Source organism: Sciurus vulgaris (genome assembly GCF_902686455.1).
Source record: "Sciurus vulgaris genome assembly, chromosome: 1".
Lineage (NCBI taxonomy): Eukaryota > Metazoa > Chordata > Mammalia > Rodentia > Sciuridae > Sciurus > Sciurus vulgaris.
Genome location: NC_136461.1, coordinates 60,359,698 through 60,383,879, shown reverse-complemented (window position 1 = coordinate 60,383,879; position 24,182 = coordinate 60,359,698). Strand labels below are relative to the sequence as shown.

Genomic DNA, 24,182 nt, shown 5'->3' with positions numbered 1-24,182 from the left:
TCCGTTCATTGTCTTCCTTCTCCATTAATATTCAAGTAAAATAACTGCATGAACTTTATTTTATTCACCATTGTACATGACAGCACCTAGGACACTGGCTGAGATCATTAGCAACTAAATGAATTTTATTAGTAAAATATATCAAAAGGATATAAATCATTTTATATATGGTTAGAAATCTTGAAGTCATTCTAAGAATCAATGATGTGTAAATGATTAAACATTTAATTTATGTATAAATGTAGACCAAATTACAAAAAATATACTGGCAAATTACTGTGTATTTCCATTAATAACTCCTATAGTTTTCTTAGTGGGAATTGGCAAAGAGAACGTATTTGTTCTCCATCTGTTTTTTTCTTCTCCCTTGCTATTCTTTTCTCACTGAAATTTCTCCCTTTTTTATTTGTTACTCCAAATGCTCATTATTTTCACATTATTTCCAATATTCCATTTTATAATTGGCTAACATGTGTGACACACATGATATTTTTTCTTTCTTGTTGCACAACTGTTACCCAAAAAAGAAATGACTCTTGCATGATGTAAGCAAATCTTCCTCTCTCTCTCTGTCTCTCTCTCACTATATATATATATATATATATATATGTACATTTATATATATAAAACTACAAATATATATGTATATAATTTTGAGAATGAATTTATTCAAAGCTTTTTCCAACACTATTTCAATGCAAGATAATAAAAGGATTAAGAGTAGGTCTTTATAGCCAGATTGCCACATACTAATTGATAATTATTTATTCTTTCTGAGCATTTTTATCTTCACTAAAATTAGCATTAGAGTTCCCACTTCACATAGTTGTCCTGAGGATAAAAATCAGTTAATGGAAAAAAATATTTATTATCAACATTGTCATGTAGTGAAATGTTAGTGCCTTCAAGACAATTCTCCAAAGACTTCTCATATGTCTATGTATTATACAAGCAGAAGCATCGAAATTTTTCTTCCAAACTATCTTGTATTTTTAGAGCGAAAGTCTTGGGAGTTATAATACTAGTATCTCCCTCCTGAGAAAAGGGCAGATTTATTTGAAATTCATAAAATAATGATAATATATCCTATTACAATCCTTATAAAGTTTTATCAGGTTTGCTGGAAGCCCATAGTAAAGCTTGTGTTCTTAGTTTGGGATTCTTCAGCTGTAATGTAAACACACTGTGCAAATATAATCTAGCCCTCTTCCTTTTAATCTGAGAATTGTGGCTTTGAGAATAGGGACAAGAAAACATCAGTATTCTGGCTGCTACTAATGCTATGAGTACTAAACTTTCTTTTATCTCTAAACCACAGACATCATGTTTTCTCCTAGCATTCATGAAAATATACCGTGTATGCTGCCAAGTGAGGCAGAATGTCAGACTCTTCACAGATCTTATAGGCAGCAATATTAATATAATGATGTGCTGCTTGTTTTTGGTTTGTACATAACTTTCTAACTGTGGGCAAGATAAATGTTTCTGAAGTAATGACAACTTGGTTAGTCCCCCTGCCCATTAATTATAGACATTTCTCTTATGTATTACATCCCCTCACTTACTATATACTATAAAATGAAGCCCTGAATGGAGAACCTGTTATTATAAAACTGCTCCTGGGAATAAACCAGTACATGGTAGTTTCTGTTACTTCATCATTTCCTATAAACTACATATTGATTATCACACTTGTAATCAATTTTCTAATTGTATAAGTCAAAGCACTTTCAGTCTATCAAGAATGTTCAGACCTCTGGGAGATAGACTTCTTTCTTTCCTGATTTTTGCCTTATTCCACTATAATCTCTGTTGTCTCACTTCTCGTTGTTCAGTCTCTCCTATTTATCCCACATGATTCTTAATCCCAACTACATCAGGTGTTTTAAATATTCAGAGAAGTAAAATACAGCCAAGGGCTGTGTTTTCTGTTCACTACTTGAGTGACGTTGCATGAACAAAGTCAGTAATACTTACATTCCAAGAGGTCTTATAATGAACATTATCTCCATTTTTTTTACCCAGTCCTTGGCTCCTAGTGAAAGAAAAATACTCAAAACATCATGCATGCCTGTTTAAATTTATGTTATTTAGTCACTTTTTTATCAATATTTTATGTTTCACATCAACATTTAAAAGACTATCTCCTATGGTGTACCCAGTGCAATAAATCATGATAAGGATTACTGTATTCTATGGCTTCAAGCAGCAGTTATTAAGCTGTTTTTTAGTAAACATAACTGAGCATGTTTAAGGTTTCTGAAATACAACTAAAAACAGTGTTGTAAAATCACTACTTAATTTTTGAGTCATTGAGATTATGTTAAGAACACTAGCAATTAATATAAAATACTAATCACCATTGGATTTTAAATTTTGTTCTGCTTGAATTTAAAAAGCAAATTAAGGGTCTGAATCACATCAGTTGTAAAAACAAAGTTTCCCCCAAATTACTTAGAGTCAATCTAAAATAAGACTTTACACATCAGTGCATTTGCCCATGACCACCACTCCTCCTGGTAGTACTTTACACTATCAGAAACAAAATACAGGAGCACACACTGCAAACGCACACCATAAATGCCACTACAATTACATGGTAGTAACAAAACAAGAAAGATGAAAGATGGCTCAGGGACAAGATATTTTTTCATTTAAATAAGCCATTTTAATATTTGTAAGGACCTTGCAAATTTGAGAGAGGAAAAGTGGAATCTCCCTGGGACTCTATGACCTGACCTGGGATTCTGAGGCAGAAACAGGATTCTATACTGCGTCAATCTGATTTTGGAAGGCATAATACATCGGAGGTTAAATTTTGGAAATATTACTGATATATTTCATGCAATGTTTCCTAAGGAGACAATCTTTATTCTTTCTTCCTAAACTAATGAACAAAAGAAAAAGTAAAAATTCATGCTCCAGAGGTTGAGAATGGAAAGGCAGAGAAGTTTAATTTCATAGACTGTGGATATTTTGCACTAAAAATAATTTATACATACATACACATATGTCAGTATTTCTGGTCATCTTCATTTATCATTTCATATTTGGATAAATTTATTCAGATAACCTGAACAGTTGTCATTATTCCTCACAAATTAGCTGTGTGACCTCTAATTAAAACCCTCTAATTTCTGTTGTTCCATATTTGAAAAATGGTGCTAAGGATTGCTCTTTCACTGAGTTGTGCTGAGAATTAACTGAGATGATGCATGTGAATTTTTGGCACAGTGTTTCTCACAAAATAAACTCTCAAATAAGTGTTACCTATTGGTAGTTTTCTGTGTATTAAAACTATTATTATTTTGTTATTTCATCGTGATTCTTACCCATGTAAGAGAAATAGTATTTTAGACTATTTTGAGCTTTCCATGTCATGCATATATTTTGCTTTAATTAGGATCCCTGGTAAAATCTTCCATCTAATCTAGTCTTTCTGAGGGGTTAGTTTATGATTCAGGTTTCTGCACTGAATTCTCTCTTGTTATTTCTTGAATCCTGTTTTATGCTTCTGAAGTGAAGACTTGGGTGTACTTCCTTGAATCTTTATCTATAAATTGCCAATTCCATATTATCAGCTGATTTGTATGAGTGGTCTCTAAAGTTTATTAGTGTATGGGATAGAGAAATTTCAATGTATTCTTTATATTTTGTTTACTTTCTCAACTTAATAAAACTTTCCCATTCCACTGATAATATACGCTAGACATAGAAAAATTACAGAATTACCTGTAGAAGTGAAAGGTAAAAGAAATAAGTGTTCTTACCCTATTCAGAAATAAAGATTATTAACATTGGGTTTTAATCTCTTTTAGGGTTATTGCTTTATATTGTATATAATTCCATGTGAAAACGTCTATATGACTTTCTATTTAAAATTTATTGAGCACTTACTATATGCTGGATCAATATGCTTAAATGTAAATTACCCACAGTGAGTATTTGATCTATTCTTTTAATAATTTTTATTATGGGAATGATAGTAAAGTGCACAAAACACACATGCCTGGTTTAAACAAAAATTATAAATTGAACATTTCTTTAAATTTTATCAGCTTGACAAGGAAGTAGAATGTGGTAAACATCTCAGGAACTCCACTGAATACATGTCTCTCATCAACTTCTTCTCACTTTTATCCTCCCAGAGATAAAACCATCTTGACTTTTTTGCTAGCCACTTATTTGTTTTTTTTTCTCATATTTTTAGTTCTTTGTCCATATACAAGGTCAGTGAAAAGAATTGTGAATGATCTGAGATTTTATCTTACTTGTAACCTGACATGTTAGCACCCCATAATTATGTGGCTACTGGCAAAGTACACTAGACTTCTATAGAATAGACGAAAGACAGTCTATTAATCACAGGAATAGAAGAGCCAGATAATTAGCACTTCTACAAGTTCCCTGAGTCTCTTTTCCCACAGTGGTACTTGGGAAAGTCAGATGACAGTGATATGCATTACAGTAGATGGATCCTGAGTTTACAGAACCCAATTTTTTTAATACTGGGTTGCAAGTATGCTTGAATTTTGTCACAGAAGACATTATTAGTAATACAATATAGGGCGCAGTAGATAACTGGCCTGTTGTTGGGGGTAAAGGGTGGAGCAGAGACATCTCTATCTTCATGTCTGTTTGCTACAAATTAAAAAGAGTGTAAAGCAAAGAAAGTTAGTGCCTCTACTCAAAAGTCATGAAGAATCACATGGAAGACCTATAGACAATAATTAAATTATCAGCACCATTTGTTGCCATGTCAGTTCTTTCCTTAATAATCTAAAATTACATGTTTATGGAGCATGTTGTGCATCCATATATGTCTGCACATCTTTCTCCATTGCTTTGGTTCTGTTGCTTCGTCTACTCCAGAGCATTAACACATTAACTTTTTACAACTTTTAAATTAAAAAAATTCTACCTCAAAGATTACATTCTATTAACCAGTTTAATTTTCTCTATATGTTCTGATACATACACACTTCTTGTTATTCTTTTAGAATTTCTTGGCTACTATTGATGTGGAATTTATGTAATTTTCCCAACTAATATTTTGCATATTAATCAAAAGAACTGTTCACAAGTAAATCATATTGTGATGCTACAATAAATTGTAACTTGATTTTTTGTTCATGTCTAGTAGACAGGAATAACATTTACTTTGTAAATATATATGCATATGCACATATATGTATTTTTTGTTTTCAGTAATCCTGTTAATCTGATTAATTCTAATTTTATCCTTAGTACTTTTTAGGTTGTACTAATCATTTAAAAATAGTGCTATTCAGTTACAGTAATTTTAATTTTCTTCTTTTTCTTGTCTCACTGCTCTGGCCAGAAGCTTGAGTAATATAAATGGAATTTATAATAGACAATATTCTTACTTTATTCTTGACTTCGGCGGAAATGATGTCAACCTTTAATAATTAAATGTGAAGCTCCCTATAGGTTTTCTGTAATAGTTATCAAGTAATTAAACTATATTCTATTTGCTAGCTTGATAAATCTTTTTTTAAATTATGCATTGATTTTAGTTTATGTATAATGCCTTTGCTATCTCTATAGTTATGATTATAAATGAGTATTTGATTTTACATCATTAGTATAGTGAATTACTTGAATGTTTGTCTACTATTTGAAGAATCTTGAATTTCTGATATAGAAAAAATGTGGTCATGCAGTATGATGTTTATGTATTCAGGGTTACAATTTCCAATATTTTCATGAGTATTTTTCTCTCTTATTTTGAGTTTGCTTGGTCTGTATTCTTTTCAAAAAAATCCTTTTGGATTTTTGTATCAAAATGATAGTAGGCTAATAATATGAAGTAAATAGTGTTCTTTCTCTCCAATTTTCTGGAAAATACTTTCTCAAAATTTGAAATATCTCTTTCTTTAATTATTGTAGAATTACCAAAGAAAAATCTCTAAAATTTTATTTCTTAAAGAAAGATTATTTTTTTGTAATTTATTTTTATTAGGTTAACTCAAGTTTTCTGTTTCATTCTGTGTCAGGTTAGCAACATTTTGCTTATTTGCTTAGATGTCTGTGGGTAAAATTGGTGGTTCAAAAGACAATTTCTGAGTCTACATTTCTTCATTTAAATCCCAGTTCTGCCATTCATTAGTTGTATTATGTTGGTCAACATATTTAATTGTTCTTTGATTAATTAATCAATACCTTAAATGTGCTCTCTCCCACATTGCCAGTAGGGATGTACATTGTATAAACACTTCAGAAAACTAAATTATGTATAAAAAGATATAATAATAAAAAATGCAGATGAATGTTCAAAGAATTTTTATTTATAAAAGATAAATATTGGAAACATATCTAATGTCTCTGTTACAACAGTGGGAAAACAAACAAGCAATCAAACAAACAAAAACCCTGAATAATGTTCCTAAATGGAACACTACAAAACAATGGAAAATAACACTAATGCACATGGAATGTGTGCATCTCAATCACACTGAGAAAGTGAAGTTAGGTACAAAAAATGAAAAACATTATTTTCTATTACTTCAAAACAAGTCAAATTATAATAGATGTCAGAACATAGCTTATCCTTCAAAGGAGATTGACAAGAAAACGGCATAAGGAAATATTCTGAATGATGGAAATTTTGATCTGGGTTGTGGTTATATGGGTACTGACATAAGTAAAAATTTACTTGGTTGAGCACATCAGTACTGTGAGATTGACATATGTAAAACACACTCCCAAAATAAGAGAACTGGTGGAGGTAGGTGATTAAATATAGTCTATATAGGTGACATTTCAAAAATAAAATAATCAATGAGATTACAACACCCCTAATTAATTTTCTCTTCTTCCCTGTCCAATATATAGCCTCTAGCCATGTGGGGCTATTTAAATTTAAATTAGTTAAGGTTATAGAAAAATAAAAACTTAGGTCCTCATTTGTATATTATATATAAAATGTGTATAATATGTAGCATATTTTAAGTGATCCATACCACTTGTTATGTAGATGGCATTTTGATAAGACAAATTTTAGAATATTTCTGTCACTGCAGAAAGTCTGTACGGACAATGTTTACTCTCATTTTTTGCAATCCTTGGTATACTGGAGAGAACAAAATAAACTCATGAATACATAGTGAAATATATAGTGATGAAAAGTAATGGATATGTTTCTGCATGTCTTTCTTTTTATTTATTTATTTATATTTTTAATATTTTTAATTTGTTCTAATATTTTTGTTAGTTATACATACAGTAGAATGTATTTTGACACATTATACATAAATGGAGTATAACTTTACATTCTACTGTATGATGTAGAATTACATTGGTCAGGTAATCATATCTGCACATAGGTCATAATGTCAGGTTCATTCTATTATCATTCCTACCACCATATCCCCTCCCCTCCTTTCACTACCCTCTGTCAAATCCAAAATATCGCTATGCTTCCCTATCCCCACCCCTTTTGTGAATTAGTATCCACATATCAGAGAAAACATTTGGCCTTTGGTTCTTTAGGATTGGCTTTTTTCACTTAGCATGATATTCTCCAGCTCCATTCATTTACAGGCAAATGCCATCATTTCATTCTTCTTTAAGGCTGAGTATATTCCACTGTGTATATATATATATCCCATTTTTCTTTATCCATTCATCTGCTGAAGGACACCTCGGTTGGTTCCATAGTTTAGCTATTGTGAATTGAGCTGCTATAAACATTGATGTGGCTGCATCACTGTAGCATGCTAATTTTAAGTCCTATGGTTAATATAGATATTCTATACTCACAAAAATATTCAGCTGTGGGCCCTGTTCCCTGAAAGGAGGCTTACATCGCATGTGCCGAACAGGATCCTTGGGGAGCAGGGCCCCATCTTCCTCTCCTGTGTTCTGTGAACAGGATGTTCTTCGGTCTGCAAAACAGTTCTGTAGTCTGTGAAAACGGTTCTTCTGCCATCTGTGTAACAGTGGTTTTTTCTTCCTGTAACCAACCTATAGTCTGCCAAATAGGCTAATAACTGCATACGCAAGGCTTAACCTTTAAGATGTATGGTTCACTTAATTGCAAGCATATAAAAGAAAGTGTTATAGGAAATAAAGACAGAAGCAGCTTTCTCTGTGACAAGTGCTCTGTCCCTCCTGAATAAAGCTCTTCTCAGATCTCCGTACCAAGACTGAGTCCTTTTCCCATCACATTGTCGGTGTCTGTGCTGTAGAAGCACAACACATTAGGCCTGCCTCCTGTGTTGCAACTCAGTGCAACAAGCCGTTATATCTATAACTATGTAATTTTATTCTGTTTTCTGGTAGAGTATTTCTAATTTGGTCTTCATGCTACTGATTATGTTAAGTTTTATCAGTTTTAATGTATAATACCTTCAATGTAAATTTAAATTTTACTAAAGACTTTTGATCATGTTACAATCCTTCAGGATAATTCCTTTCCATCTCCCTTTTCATATCACTCTGTTGGTTTTGTTTTGTTCTCCTCCACATTGTTATTCCTTAGAACTTCTGATTCTGTTTCATATAAGCATTGATTTATTTCATTTTTTGAAACCCTAGAATATTCACTATCTTAATCTGTTTTTGACAGCAATGTATAGTTGTTTTTGTGTTTTTGTTTACATGTATGGTCTTTCACTTTTTAGATAGTTTTAGCACTACTATCAAGACTCTTTAGACTTTTGGTTTAAAGATTGATTTGTAAGAATAACTGCCAGTCTAGTTCCATTTTTCTACCTGATGCTCACCTGATGCCACTTTGATCTATGAATGCTTCTATGGGCTTAGTTTTCTGAGTCCACAGATTTCTTAAAAATTACAATTCCCAAAAAGTACTTGAATATGGTCTTTCTGTACATATCACTCAAAACTTCAAAGCTCTAATTTGTAAGAGTACAATCAGAATATATTGTTACTAATTCATAACATTCTGATCAGTTTCCTTCCATCATTCTCTCCCAGAAAATACTCTCGGATTCGAAGCAGGGGGTATCGCAATACCAGATCTTCAACTCTACTACAAAGCAATAGTAACAAAAACGGCATGGTATTGGTACCAAAATAGACAGGTAGATCAATGGTACAGAATTTAGGACATGGACACAAACCCAGATATATACAATTTTCTCATAGTAGACAAAGGTTCCAAAAATACGCAATGGAGAAAAGATAGCCTCTTCAACAAATGGTACTGGGAAAACTGGAAAACCATATGCAACAGAATGAAACTAAACCCCTATCTCTCACCCTGAACAAAACTCAACTCAAAATGGATCAAGGACCTCAGAATCAGACCAGAGACCCTGCATCTTATAGAAGAAAAAGTAGGTCCATACCTTCAACTTGTTGGCTTAGGATCAGACTTCCTTAACAGGACTCCCATAGCACAAGAAATAAAAGCTAGAATCAATCACTGGGATAGATTCAAACTAAAAAGCTTTCTCTCAGCAAAGGAAACTATCAGTAATGTGAAAAGAGAGCCTACAGAGTGGGAGAATATCTTTGCCACTCATACTTCAGATAGAGCGCTAATTTCCAGAATCTATAAAGAACTCAAAAAACTCTACACCAAGAATACAAATAATCCAATCAACAAATGGGCTAAGGAAATGAACAGACACTTCACAGAAGAAGATGCCCAAGCAATCAACAGATATATGAAAAAATGTTCACCATCTTTAGTAATAAGAGAAATGCAAATCAAAACTACCCTAAGATTTCATCTCACCCCAATTAGAATGGCGATTATCAAGAACACAAGCAACAATAGGTGTTGGCAAGGATGTGGGGAAAAAGGTACACTCATACATTGCTGGTGGGGTTGCAAATTAGTGCAGCCACTCTGGAAAGCAGTATGGAGATTTCTCAGAAAGCTTGGAATGGAACCACCATTTGACCCAGCTATCCCACTCCTTGGCCTATACCCAAACGACTTAAAATCAGCATACTACAAAGATACAGCCACATCAATGTTCATAGCTGCTCAATTCACAATAGCCAGATTGTGGAACCAACCTAGATGCCCTTCAGTTGATGAATGGATAAAGAAACTGTGACATATATATACAATGGAATATTACTCCGCCATGAAGAATGATAAAATTATAGCATTTGCAGGCAAATGGATGAAATTGGAGAATATCATGCTAAGTGAGATAAGCCAATCTCTAAAAACTAAAGGACGAATGATCTCGCTGATAAGCGGATGAGGACATATAATGGGGGGTAGGAGGGGTTAGTGTTAGGGTTAGGGTTAAGTTTAGGGTTAGGGATAAGGAGGGTGGTAAGAATGGAGGAAATAAAGACTGTATAGAGGGAAAAGAGGGGTGGGAGGGGTGGGGGAAAGGGAAAAAAATAACAGAATGAATCAAGCAACATTGCCCTATGTAAATTTATGATTTTTAATTAAAAAAATAAATGAAAAATTAGGATGGGGAGAGTGGGGTATGGGTTCTTGAGAATGGGACAGTATTTTTCCCACCCTCATTAAAGGAAACACTTACACATTTTAACATTTTAATAGATTTCATAAAATTAGCTAACAGTGTTTTGGATATAAAAAGGTAACTTTGAGCCAGATGCAGTGGCAGACACCTGCAATCCCAGTGGCTTGGGAGGCTAAGACAGGAGGATCATGAGTTCAAAGCCAGCCTCAGCAATGGTGAGGCACTAAGCAACTCATTGAGACCCTATCTCTAAATAAAATACAAAGTAGGGCTGGGGATGTGGCTAAGTGATTGAGTGCCCCTGAGTTCAATACCCAGTACCAAAAATAAGAAAATAAAAAAAAAAATTTAAGTTAGTAATTTTGTAGTATCAGTCTGGTTAAACATCAAGATGTATAACAAAACCCAAACTACTAAAACAATTTAAAACTAGGACAATGTTAAAAATGGAAACACAAATTTCTTATGTAAAAATCAGTGCCAGAAATATAAGAATGTATAGAACAGCGAATGAAGAAAAACAAAAAAGTCTATTCCTGCATTATATACCAAACAAATTCTTCATGGATTCTAATATTCACAAAGCCAAAATAAAATTATAAAAGGATATGCTGTAATATAAGTGATCATCAAGACATTATTTCATGAACCAAAGAGATAGCAGATGGCATTATTCTTATATTCAGTATTATATTCATGCATTGGAAGAAGAATCACTGTCAAAAGGAAAGTTCCCTCAAAATTGTTCTATAGATTCAATAAAACTCCAAACTATTTTAAAAATTCCACCTATTTTATAGATATTGGCAAATCAATTCTTAAACTTATATGTAAATATATATGTTAACACAATATTGTAGTAAAGGAAGAAAATTAGAGGACTCATAACATTCAACTTCATTACTTACTATGGAGTTCCAACTAACTAGATATTGTATTATTGGTCAGACAAGGACACACAGATCAGTGAAACAGGACAGAGATCCCAGAAGTTGACCTACACAGTTACAATCAACTGATATTTATCAAGGTGGTAAAAGAAATAAAATAGCAAAATAATTTTTCCACTGATGGTTTTGGACCAATCAGACATCCAAAAAAAAAAAAAAAAAAAAAAAAAAAAAAAAAAAAACAGGAAGAGTGAGAGAAAACAAGGAAGGAAGGAAGAAAGAAAAACTCATATCTGTCTCAAAAAACACATTCAAATGAAAATGGATCATAGACATAAGTATAAATTAGAAAACTGAGGTGGGAGTGCAAAAGGACAGTCAGTGTAGGTAAGGAATGTTTGGGTCAGGAAGATGAGGGCTGATTTAAGAGGAAAGAAAATGCTAAAAACTCCAGAGTACTTCCTCTCCTCCAACCTGTTGCCAAGGTTACCTGCCTCCAGGGGATTGTTCCTCCCTGCAAGGACCTGTTAATGAGTAGCCCCTCCTGACTGCCTTCCAGCCTGTAACCCTGGGCAGCTTGGTTCCCATTCTGGGATCACTCCACCTTTACAGTCACAAGGCAGGATGAGAGGAGGAGGAGACATGAGAACAAAGAACAAGCAGTATCTACAAAAGGGGCAGGACATGAGAACAAAGTAACCAACCTGGACCTCTCTCTCTTTGTTCTATCCTTTAAATAAAACTTTCTCCTCATGCCTGGGATTTCTTGGGTGTTCAATCTTCAACACCGGGACACAGGATGTGAACCTGATTCTTCAACACTGGTATCAAAACTATGAAAGCCCTGTAAGACAAGAGGAGAAAAATCTAGGTGACCTTGGGGTTGGTGATGATTTGTTAAGTACAACAAAAATGGAATCCATGAGAGAAAAAAGGATTAAAGTTATATTACTTTAAAGTAAAAACTTCTGTTTGCAAAGAGAATGAAGTACTGTAAAGACAATGAAAAAAGGAGTCATAGACTAAGAGAAAACATTTGCAAACACACACACATGTAAAGGAGTTGCATTTATAAGTAACAAAAAAGTCACTTAAAACTCAAGAATAAGGAACCAACTCAATTTAAAATGCAGAAAATGTTCTGGAACAGATACCCCACCAAAGAAAGTAAACAAATGAAAAATGAGCCTATGAAAATGTGCTGAGTACTTTTTTTCCATAAGGAATTAGAAGTTAACATAACAATGAGGTTTCTATTTACACCTATTAGAATGGCTAAAATCCAAAGAATTAGTTCTAAAGTGCTGGCTAGAACACAGACACATATGAATTCTTGTTCATTGTTAATGGAAATGCAAAATTCTATACCAACTTTGGAAGAAAGTTTGGCAGTTTCTAACAAAGCTAAACACAGTATTAAAATACAAAATAGCAATACAGCTCCTAGGTATTTACCCCAAATGAACTGAAACCTTATGTCCACACCAAAACCTGAACACAAGTGTTTATAACAGCTTTATTCAAAATAACTTGGAAGTAAACAAGATGTTCTTCAATAAGTGAGCATATAAACATACTGTGGTGCATTAATACAGTGAAATATTACTCAAATATAAAAGTAAATATTATTAAGCCACAATAAGACATTTATAAATCTTAAAACACATGGTTATATGAAAGAAGCAGTCTGAAAAGGCTACGTACTATATGATTCCAATTATGAAACATTCTCATAAAAGCAAAACTATAGAAACATTCAACAAATTACTGGTTGCAAGGGGCCTGAAATGGAGCAAATAAGTAAAATGAAAACAAAACACAAAAACAAGTTAAAAAAAAAGGAAAATTTTAAGTTAGTTAAAAACTCTCCTGTATGACACTTCAATGATACATGCATGGCATGGCACATTACTCAATACATAGAAAATTGCAGCACAAAAATTGAATCTTAATGTTAATTAGAGTTGGGGATATCAGTATGAATTCATGTTTAGCTTAATATAGATACAGATGGTTACATATAGAAATATTTATGGATATCAATACATCCTTGCAAAGTAAGGGCGCTCTCAAAAAACACAAGGGAAAAAAACTTGACTGATGAACATGATATAGAACAGAAAAGGCTGGACCCAGTGGAATTTTGAGGAAGTAGGTTCATTGGCTGCAGAGTCCAGAAGGGCTATTGCCTAAAATGCTCTGTACCTTGAGTCTGGAAATTCTTGAAACTTTATACCCAAACCATTGGGTGGAGGGGTGCCTGGAAGTTTACATTTTTGTAGGAGTCTACATTAAAGTTTTTTTTTTTTTCCTTGAGTTCACAGAAAGTGCTTTTGGTCCCATTTTCTAAGATTAGTCAAATGCATTAAACAAAAACCAAAGCAGAAGTGACATTATCAAGCCTGCTGCCAAACTTAGTTTTCGTGAGACAGAGTAACTTAGTCTTCACAAGAAATAGGAAGTCCTATCCTACATTGGGTTTTTGTAGAAATTTTTGCTGATATTCTGTTATAAATCTTTCTGACAAGAAGAGGAATTTGCACGTTATATAGTGGGGGTTTCTGCTTAATTATGGTAAGGGTCTTCTAGTGGGGGGTCTCTGGTCTGCTTTAAAGGTATGTTAAAAGAATCTACCAAAAGAGCTCCTAATAGCCAAAGCTTAAACTATTTGAGCAATAAACAAAATAATACTGGAATAAAACCCAAAGTATTAAGTAACTAACAATGTGCTCATAATAATAGAGGGAAGTGAGTTCAAAAATAGGAGAGATGAATCAAGTCTTCTACGCAGAATAGAAGAATTTTAGGTAGATATGCTACCCATAGGGGAGAGGACATAGCTCCCTATTCTTTATTTGTGGGGCTGTACAACAGTGAAGAGAGAGGAAGGGGGAGAAGCTTTAAAGAATCCTGACAATCACTGCTTTTGCCAGGTAATCCACATCAACATGAAAACATGAACAGTGATAAATCATTTCAATGGTACCTACCCTCTTCATGGTGTGATAGAAATGGTACTTTACCTCTGAGGTCTTTTTCCCCAAAGACTCATAAACCCTACCAACCATTAAAAAGACATCCGATAGTTCTCCAAAATACTGGGTGACCAATACTTCTCAAAACCAGCCAAATCAGGAAAAACAAGGAAAATATGAGAAACTTTCAAGGCTAAAAGGAAACTAAGGAGAAGTTGTAACTGAAGACAATAGGATCTTATAGCAGGAAAAGGACATTAGATAAAATGTAAGAAAATCTTAATAAAGTGTGAGCTTTAACACATGTCAATAATGATTCATTAATTGTAACAAATGTGCCATGCTATGTAAAGTGTTGATATGGAAGAGACTGTATGATGTTGTCCAGTGTTCTATAAAACTAATATTTTTCATAAAAGTAAAGTCCATTACAATGACAAAGACTAATTGTTTTCACATGCAGTATGCTCTGAGAATTTAAGAAAACAGTGAGTTAGAGAAGAAACTAAATACATATTTATACATAAGACACACAGACACATACATCCTGTAATTTGGATACAGTTGGTGTGGGTCCTCCAAGAACTGAAGATCAAAATGTGGTTTCTACTGTGGTGATATTGAGAGGTGGTAGATTCTTGGAGACAGGACCTGGAAGAAAGATTAATAATGAATTCAGGTCACAAGGAGGATCACCTTGGGAAGGGATTAATGTAGTTCTTGCAGGAACTTAGTTCTAGGACAGTGGGCCATTATACAAAACGGCAAGCTTATCCCTTAATCTCTCTGGCTTTCTAAGGCACTGTGCGATCTCGTCTGCATATAGCCATTTGAGCCAAGAAAACCTTGACAATACCCCAACACTATGCTCTGGAAGTTCCAAAACTATGTGCTAAATAAATCTCTTTTCTTTATAAAAGTACACAGCTTCAGGTATTTTAATATAACACAAAAGAACTAATACGATGTATAAACACATTCCAAAAGATTAATGACTAATAAACTTTTAAATGTATATATTAAAAGAATGATTGAAGAATGATAGGAGATTATTATAAACATTTATAGACCAACAAAATAGATAACCTAGAAGGAATGGATAAATTACTAGAAACATCTAAGACTGAATCATGAAGAAATAGACAACGTGAACCAAGTAAAAATGATTAAAGGAAATTGAAGCAGTATAATCAACACCTCCTAATAAAGAAAAGCGCAGGTCCACATGACTTCATGGTAACATTCTACCACTCATTTGAAGAATTAATACCCATCTTTCTCAAACTCTTCCAAAAATATGAAGAGGTGAGAATTCTTCCCAAGTTATTTTAACAGGCCAGCATTACCTTCATACCAAAACTAGAGAACAACACTATAAGAAAAGAGAATCAAGGAGGATATCTCTGATGAACAGCATTGCAGAAATCCTTAATGGAATACTATCAAAATTCAGCACAATATTAAAATGATCATATACCATATCCACATGGAATTTATTCCTGGGATTTGATGATAATTCAACATATTTAAATCAGTAAGTTTAATTATATCACATTAATAGAATGAAAGATAAAAATCATATTTTCATCTCAAAAGATATAGAGAAAATTTGAATAAATTCAAAATCTTTTCATGATAAAAACTCTCAACAAATTAGGTATAGAATGATTGTTCCATAACATGATAAAGAACATAAATGACAACCCACAGTTAACATCAAACTCAACGGTAAAAAGTTGGAAGCTTTTCCTCTCAGATCAGGACCAAGACAAAAATGCTACTTTAACCACTTCTGATCAACCCAGTTCTGGAAATCCTAGCCAGAGAAATTAGGTAACAAAAAGAATAAGGCATTCATTTTAGAAAGGAAGAATTTCGATTTTCTGTTAGGAGATGACATAATCTTATATTTTTAAATTATGTCATATATTTATAATATATCATATATCTTATGACATAATCTTTTATATATGAAATATATATATTTAAAATCCTAAAATATTGTTAAAAATAACAATGAATTGAGTAAATATACAAGATATAAAATCAACACACACGAATTATTTTCATTTCTACATTCCATTAAAGACTATCTGGAAAAGAAAAAACAAACAGGTAGGACTACATCCAAGTAAAAGCTTCTGCACAGCATGCTATCTCATTTATAATTTCATCCAAGAGAACAAAATACTTAGGAATAAATTTATGGAGGTGAAAGATTTGTACACTGCAAACTATAAAGTATTTATGATAGCAATGGATAAAGATAAAAGAAATTTGTGTTCATAGATTAGAAGAATTGATACTGTTAAAATGTGTGTACTATCTAAACTATCTGTAGATTTAGTACAACCCCTTAACATTTCAATAACATTTTTGTAAAAATGTAAAAGATAATGCTAAAATTCATGCAGAATCACAGAGAATATCCATACAAGTTTTGAGAAAGACAAAGCTATAAACATACACTCTGATCACAAATAGAACAGAAAAATACAGTAACACAAACATGATAATACTGTTACATTAACAGACACACAGACCAAAGGAATAGAATCTAAATCCCATAAGCATGTCCATGTATATATGTGGTGAACTAATCTTTGACACAGTTTCCAAGAATATTCAATGGAGAAAAAATTGTGTATTTAATAAATGGTGTCAGGAAAACTGAATATTCACGTGCAAATGAATGAAGTTGCACCTTTAAGTTGCAACATAAAAAAAATTTAACTAGAACTATCTTAAAGATTACATTAAATTTAAGTCCTGAATCCATAAAATTCCTAGAAGAAAACACAGGGGAAAATTCTCTAGACATTGTTCTTATTGATGATCTTCTTGGAACTCACACCCAAAGCACAGGAAGCAAAAGCTACAATAAACAAGTGGGATTTTATCAAACTAAAAGCTTCTGTACAGCAAAGGTAACCATCAATAAATTAAAGATAAACTATGCAACTGGAGAAACATTTGCAAACCAATACCTGATTAGGGGCTAATACATAAAATACATATGGAATTCATACAAGTCAAGTAAATTTAGATGGACAAAGGACCTGAATACATATTTTTCCAAAGAAAACACTTTTCCAAAGATATATAAATGGCCAAAAGATATCCAAAACATGTTCAATATTTCCAATCATCAGGTAAATGCAAATAAGAATCACAATGAGATACCACCTCACTTTTGTTAGAATTATTATTTTAAAAAGGATAAGAGGTAACAAGTGACAGCAAAGGTTTGCAGAAAGCAAAATCCTTGGTCACAGTTGGATAAATAAATTGATATAGCCATTAGGGAAAATAGTTTGAGAGTTTTTCAATAAACTCAAAATAGAACCAACATAAGATCTGAGCAAACCCAGAAACTCTTGGAAGTTTATCTATTGGAAATATAATCAGTATGGTGAGTTTTGTGCTCGTCCATGCCATTATAGGATTATGCAATAGCTAAGACAGGGAAAGAACCAAAGAAATCATCAGATAAATGGGTAAAGAAAACATGCTTTTTAACACAGTGGAATCCTATTCAATCTTTATGAAAAAGAAAATCTTGTCATTTGTGAGAACATGGCTGAATCTGGAGGACATTATGGTAAGTGAAAAAATTCAAATTCAAAAGCAGAAAGGCAAATACTGTATGACTACATGCACATATGGAATCTAAAGAAGTTGAATTTATAGAAACCCAAAGTGAAATGGTGGCTGGCAGGGGCTGGAGTGTGGGGCAAATGGAGAGACACTGGAAAAAGAATATATATGTTCACTTATAAGAAAAATAAGTTCTTGAGATCCATGTATAGCATGGTGAGTATAGTTTATACTGTATTATATAATTAAAACTTCTTAAGACAATAGATTTTACATATTCCTACCCTTAAAATTTTTAAACATGGCAAATGTGTCAGGTAATGGATACATAATTGACATGACTGTGGTGATTAAATTTATGTAATATGTGAATCATCATGTTGTACATTTTAAATATATACCATTTTATTTCTTGGTTATACTTTAATAAAGCTGATAAAATTAGTAATCAGATAAACATTCATTGAAACAAAAATAGGATACTGTACATGGATTATCAAATTAGAAAAAATGATAATCCCAAATTCTCTAATGGGAAAGTAAATTGAAATAATTTTTGGAGAACCATTTGCAATATTTCAAAAGTTTATCCTTCAAGCTTGTAAAATTGGACCCATATATTTTAATTTGAATAATATATTTTACTCATATTGATTACATACAATTTAAAGTTTTAGCACTAAATTTGCTCATTGTTTTAAGTGTCAAAAAGTTAGCAAACTTTTTGAATACTTTTATCATAAGGAAATGATGAATGAGGAGACAGATGTTTACAATGATTTAAATATTGCTCAATGTATACTCGTAGTAAAAGATCACATGGTACTCCATAAATATGTATCATTTTTTATGATTTTATATGTCAATTTAAAAAATAAATTGAAAATTTAAAAAACAGCAAAAAAAAAAAAAAAAAAGAACCTATATATCCAAACTGTATATCCAAAGTTTCTTTAGATTTCTAAATTAGGTTATGCTTTATATATATGTGTTTTGAGATTGTACCTTGTTCCACAAAGGAAAGGAAAAAATTGAGAGACAGAAGAACTGACAGAATAAATCACAAGTGAGAGCATGGAATTGAAAATGCTGGAGGAGGAAGAGCTAAAAGACATGATCCAGGGCCCAATACTCTTCACTTTTCTAGTAAATCCTGTACTAGATGTTTTGTATAGCTTGAACCTGGTCTTAGTCATCGTAGACCTTACAGACACAGAACAGTGGTGAGGAAGAAAATGCAGGATTGGAAGCCAGATGTCCTTGTTTCAGATTCCACTATTATACTTGAGGTCTCAGTGACCTTAATCAGCCATTGATCTACTGTGTACAACACTTTCCTCTTCTGTGGCATGGGACTAAGGATGATTCCTCACTAATTGTTTATGATGATTAAATTATTTATATATTAGAATTGGGAACAGTGGCTATCATTAATTATATTATAACTTTTCATAGAATTATTATTGGGTTTTCATTTGTTCTTAAAATATACACAGTACTTTATGAAATACAAAGTAGAATATGCCTTGAATTTTTTAACTTTTTTCTCTTTGACATTTACAGTCGTAAAAATCCTTTGCAGAGGTTGCTTCAGAGACCAGCACAGGGGCCAGGGACTTCCCCAAGCAGCCCAGCCCCCTCTGGCGGGAAGCACCTTTCTAGGCTAGCTTCCCAGGGCAGACCGCCCAGTGAGAGCCAGCCACAAGTCCCCAAGCCAGCGGAGACCTCCGACCCGCAAGCAACTTCTGGGACCAGGGCTGGGCAGCCAGAGACCTCTCCAGGCAGCCTGCCCCCTCCAGCTGCAGGCTTTTTCCACGGGGCGATCCAAGATGGTGGACTAGAGGGTGACTGCATCTCCAGTGGCTCCAGAACCCAGGAATCAAGAAGGGGAGGCACTGAGAGACTCGGACTAAAATAGAACCACGGGGTGAGTCTCCCCCACCCAGTGAAGCTCAGCTGGGCGTCAGGCCCAGAATCAGGCGGCTTATTAGAGTAGGACAAGGCAGATAGAGTCTCCCCCTGGCAGCTCTGAGCACTCTGGCGGTGGGCTCCTCCCACAGGGCCAGATTCTCCAGCCTCATGGAGCAGGTCCCCCAGTGAGAGCCTTTCTGCACAGAGGCAGTGTGCGGCCAGCTCAGGCCCACCCCGCAGGTTGCTTCAGAGACCAGCACAGGGCAGCCAGGGACGTCCCCAAGCAGACCAGCCCCCTCCGGCGGGAAGCGTCTTAGAGGCTAGCTTCTCGGGGCAGACCGCCCAGTGAGAGCTTGTCTACACAGAGCCAGTTACAAGTCCCCAAGCCAGTGGAGAACTCCGACCTGCAAGCAGCCTCTGGGACCAGGGCTGGGCAGCAAGAGACCTGTCCAGGTCTCTCTCCCTGGAACCAGTAGCGGGCTAGGGGCAGTGTTCTTCAGAAGCACTACATTATCAAGTTAATCCAAGACTTCAGGCTACTGAAGGCTGGTAGGTGATACACTGGAAATCTACAGGAACACTATAAGCCAATAGAGGAAATCTACAATACCACAGAGTCCCACTGACATCTGACCAATATAAGAAAACAAGGGAAGAAAATGTCCGAAACAAACCTAGATACTATATCAATAAAACCCAATGACAGCACAGCAGAAGAAATGTCAAAAAGGGAGTTCAGAATGTGCATAATTAAAACAATCAGGGAAGCAAACGAGGAGATGAAAGAACAAATGCAGGCATTAAATGATCGCACCAATCAACAGTTAAAAGAGCAAATATGGGAAGCAAAAGAGCATTTCAATAAAGAGTAAGAGATACTGAAAAAAAACCAAACAGAAATCCTTGAAATGAAGGAAACAATAAACCAAGTTAAAAACTCCATAGAAAGCATAACCAATAGGATAGATCACCTGGATGACAGAACCTCAGATATTAAAGACAAAATATTTAATCTTGAAAACAAGGTTGACCAAACAGAAAAGATGGTAAGAAATCATGAACAGAATCTACAAGAATTATGGGATATCATGAACAGGCCAAATTTAAGAATTATTGGGATTGAGGAAGGCTTCGAGAAACAAACCAAAGGAATGAACAATCTATTCAATGAAATAATATCAGAAAATTTCCCAATCTGAAGAATGAAATGGAAATCCAAGTAGAAGAGGCTTATATGACTCCGAATATACAAAATTACAACAGACCTACACCAAGGCACATTATTATGAAAATACCTAACATACAAAATAAAGACAGAATTTTAAAGGCCGCAAGAGAAAAGAATCAGATTACATTCAGGGGGAAACCAATATGGATATCAGAAGATTTTTCAATCCAGACCCTAAAAGCAAGAAGGGCCTGGAACAACATTTACCAAGCCCTGAAAGAAAATGGATGCCAACCAAGAATTTTACACCCAGCAAAACTTACTTTCAGATTTGACGATGAGATAAGATCCTTCCATGATAAACAAAAGCTAAAGGAATTTACAAAAAGAAAGCCGGCATTACAGAACATTCTCAGCAAAATATTCCATGAGGAAGAGATGAAAAACAACGATGCAAATCAGCAACAGGAGGAACTAGCCTAAAGGAATAGCCAAATAAAGGAGAAACCAAATCATGTCAAAAAACAAAAATGAGTCCAATGACTAGGAATACAAATCATATCACAATAATAACACTGAATGTTAATGGCCTGAACTCATCAATCAAAAGACATAGACTGGCAGATTGGATTAAAAAGAAAAATCCAACAATATGCTGCCTGCAAGAGACTCATCTCATAGAAAGAGATACCCATAGACTAAAGGTGAAAGGATGGGAAAAAATATACCATGCACATGGACACAGCAAAAAAGCTGGAGTATCCATCCTCATTTCAGATAATGTGGATTTCAAGCCAAAACTAGTCAGAAGGGATAAAGAAGGACATTACATACTGCTTAAGGGAAGCATAAATCAGCAAGACATAACAATCATAAATATCTATGCCCCGAATATTGGCTCATCCAAATACGTCAAACAAATCCTTGTCAATTCCAGAAATCAAATAGACCACAACACAATAATACTAGGTGATTTTAACAAACCTCTCTCACCACTGGATAGATCGTCCAAACAAAAATTGAATAAAGAAACCATAGATCTCAATAACACAATCAACAATTTAGACTTAACCGACTTATATAGAATATACCATCCAACAAAGAACGAATACACTTTCTTCTCAGCAGCACATGGATCCTTCTCTAAATTAGACCACGTTTTATGCCACAAAGCTACTGTTAGCAAATACAAGAAGATAGAGATACTACCTTATACTCTATCAGATCATAATGGACTGAAAGTAGAAATAAATGACAGAATAAAAAACAGAAACTTCTCCAATAGTTGGAGATTAAATAATACACTATTATACGATGAATGGATAACAGAAGACATCAGGAGGGAAATTAAAAATTCTTAGAAGTAAATGAGAACAAAGACACATCATATCAAAATCTCTGGGACACTATGAAAGCAGTACTTAGAGGAAGATTTATTTCATGAGGTGCATTCAACAAAAGAAGTAGAAATCAACAAATAAACAACATTACAGCTCAAAGCCCTAGAAAAAGAAGAGCAGACTAACACCAAAAGTAGTAGAAGAAAGGAAATAGTTAAAATCAGAGCCAAAATCAATGAAATTGAAACAAAAGAAACAATCGGAAAAATTAACAAAATAAATAGTTGGATCTTTGAAAAAAATAAACAAAATTGATAAACCCTTAGCCACACTAACAAAGAGAAAGAGGGAGAAAACTCAGATTACTAAAATTCGGAATGAACAAGGTAGTATCACAACAGACATGAGTGAAATACAAAACATAATTAGAAACTATTTTGAAAATCTATACTCCAACAAAACATAAAACCTCGAAGACATCAACAAGTTTCTAGAGACATATGAATTACCTAAACTGAACCAGGAGGACATACACAACTTAAATAAATCAATTTCAAGCAATGAAATAGAAGAGGTCATCAAAAGCCTACCAACAAAGAAAAGTCCAGGACCAGATGGGTTCTCAGTCGAGTTCTACAAAACCTTTAAAGAAGAGCTCATTCCAATACTTCTCAAAATATTCCATAAAATAGAAGAGGAAGGAACCCTCCCAAACTCATTCTATGAAGCCAATATCATCCTGATACCTAAACCAGACAGAGACACATCGAGGAAAGAAAATTTCAGACAAATATCCTTAATAAACATCGACGCAAAAATTCTCAACAAAGTTTTAGCAAATCGCATTCAAAAATATATTAAAAAGATAGTGCACCACAATCAAGTGGGTTTTATCCCAGGGATGCAAGGTTGGTTCAACATCCGGAAATCAATAAATGTCATTCACCATATCAACAGACTAAAAGTTAAGAATCACATGATTATTTCAATAGATGCAGAAAAAGCATTTGATAAAATACAGCATCCTTCATGCTCAAAACACTAGAAAAAATTGGGGTAGTGGGATCATTCCTTAACATTGTAAAGGGCATCTACGCTAAGCCCATGGCCAATATCATTCTAAATGGGGAAAAAATGAAAGCATTCCCCCTAAAAACTGGAACAAGGCAGGGATGCCCTCTTTCACCACTTCTATTCAACATTGTTCTTGAGACTCTAGCCAGAGCAATTAGACAAACCAAAGAAATTAAAGGGATATGAATAGGAAAAGAGGAACTCAAACTATCCGTTTGCTGATGACATGATTATATATTTAGAGGAAATTGGGAAATCCACCAGAAAACTCTTAGAGCTCATAAGTGAATTCAGTAAAGTAGCAGGTTACAAGATCAATGCTCATAAATCCAATGCATTTTTATACGTAAGTGATAAATCTTCAGAAAGAGAAATTAGCAAAACTACTCCATTCACAATAGCATCAAAAAAATATAAAATACTTCGGAATCAATGTCACAAAAGTGGTGAAAGACCTCTACAATGAGAACTACAGAACACAATAGAAAGAAATTAAAGAAAATCTTAGAAGATGGAGAGATCTCCCATGTTCATGGATAGGAAGAATTAATATTATCAAAATGGCCATACTATCAAAAGTGCTATACAGATTCAATGCAATTCCAATTAAAATCCAACGATGTACCTTACAGAAATAGAGCAAGCAGTCATGAAATTCATCTGGAAGAATAAGAAACCCAGAATAGCTAAAGCAATCCTCAGTAGAAAGAGTGAAGGAGGGGGTATCGCAATACCAGATCTTCAACTCTATTACAAAGCTATAGTAAAAAAAACAGCACGGT

At 33.9% G+C, this 24,182-nt stretch overlaps 1 long non-coding RNA gene across 2 annotated transcripts in view; it reads right to left on the bottom strand.

Moving 5' to 3' along the window:
• Nucleotides 1-24,182, bottom strand: part of LOC306655139 — a 49,974-nt gene that overhangs the window by 5,472 nt on the left and 20,320 nt on the right. Inside the window, exons 2-3 of one of the 2 annotated variants that reach the window (XR_013762210.1) lie at nucleotides 12,040-12,179; nucleotides 1,978-2,035 (exon numbers count right to left, since the gene is read on the bottom strand). This is a non-coding gene — a long non-coding RNA (uncharacterized lncRNA). The remainder of the gene's footprint in view (nucleotides 1-1,977; nucleotides 2,036-12,039; nucleotides 12,180-24,182) is intronic. The other variant, XR_013762211.1, reaches the window with a different exon arrangement.